Genomic DNA, 1,641 nt, shown 5'->3' with positions numbered 1-1,641 from the left:
GACAATAGCATCTCAGTGGGATTGATCCTCACACGGGATTCTCACTTCCATGAAAGGATTTCTTTAATTGTTTTTCTTTTAAATCGGGACTCCCTGACTTTTTGAGATGTCTCAATACCTACAAGGAAGCAGGGGAGGAACTTTTGACAAGGGCTTGTGACAGGACAAGAGGGAATGGCCTTAAGCTGAAGAGAGGTAGAGTTAAATTGGATATGGGGAAGAAATTCTTCCCTGTGAGGGTGGGGAGGCCCTGGCACAGGTTGCCCAGAGAAGCTGTGGCTGCCCCATCCCTGGAAGTGTCCAAGGTCAGGTTAGACAAGACTTGGAGCAACCTGGGATAGTGGAAAGTGTCCCTGTCCATGGCAGGGGGTGCAATGAGATGATCTGTAAGGTCTTTTCCAACTCAAACCGTTCTGTGATTCTCAGCATCCTTAATATTCTGTGAAATCCCAGTCATCCTAATAGTTTCCCTCAGCTCTCTATATTTGTGTCACTTGCCCCGGTGTTTGGAGCAAGCCTGGGGAGGATAAATTATTGGAAACTTAAACTGGACTAGAAGTTTATGGCATAAATAATTGGAAGTACAGACAGAAGTAATGCAGAAAGGACAAATAATCTCATAGAACAGAGGACATGTGCCTGTCTTTTATGATTTCATTCTGCAGCCAGAAGATCTGGGATCCCAGCCACTGCTCCGTGATCACACACCAACTGTTTCCCAAAATGTTTTTTTTTTTCCCCTCCAGTACCTAACCACGAGACCGGGGGGATTTTCTTTCAAACATGTACTTTGATACTTTAATCCTCACCTCGCCATCAGCCCAGCACTGGTTTGCTCCAGCGTGTTTGCAAGGAATTACACCCCATGTCAGCCAAGGACTGAAGTGTCCCAGACGAGCAGGTTCACCCTGGGTGTTGGAGTTCGGATGCCAAAGGAGAGGCTGGATCCACTCGGGATCAGCTGCCAGGGGCAGCCCGGTCTGCGGAGACAAATCCCTGTGCAGTTTCATCTGGCTGAGTAAGGATCTAAGGATGCTGCAGTGCCATGCACATGTGTTCTCTGATGACGTCAGCGATGACGTTTCTCTACGTCACTGCATGACCTGGCCGCTCGGTCACTCTGGTGGGAACGAACCCCGCTGGGTTCTCCCCGCACGCTACAAACCCCGGCCCCGGTACCCCCGGCCCGGCCCCGGCGCCGCGGCTGCCCCGCACGTCATCCCGGTACCGCCGTGACGTCACGCCAATAACACGGGGCACGGCGTGACGTCACTCACCGGGCGGTGCTCCCGCCTCCTCCCTCGGTCCCTCAGGCCCCGCCCCCGCCAGCGAGGCCACGCCCTCTCTCCGCTGATTGGTGCTCGCGCCTCTGTCCCCGCCCCCGCCCCACCTTGCCCTGCGCCGCGTCACCGGATTGGCCCCGCCCCGCGCGCCACCATCTCCAATTGGAGGACGGGGGTGTTGAGCGACAGCGCTGTCGCCCAGTAAGAGAGGCCAGGGCTCCTCCCCGCGCGGGCGGCGGTGCTCGCTGTGTGAGGGGCCGGGGCCGCGCGTCCCCCGCCCCGCCGCGGCACCGCCGCGACCCCGCGCCGAGGGCTCCGGGCGCCTCCTGCCGCCCCCGGCCCCGCGCAGCCCTCTCCG

This window comes from Corvus kubaryi, unplaced genomic scaffold (assembly GCF_017639235.1).
Source record: "Corvus kubaryi isolate FWS band 111438036 unplaced genomic scaffold, C.kubaryi_AGA036_p1.0 37387, whole genome shotgun sequence".
In the NCBI taxonomy this organism is placed as follows: Eukaryota; Metazoa; Chordata; class Aves; order Passeriformes; family Corvidae; genus Corvus; species Corvus kubaryi.
The sequence above is the reverse complement of the archived record's forward strand: the minus strand, read 5'-3'. Positions refer to the sequence as shown.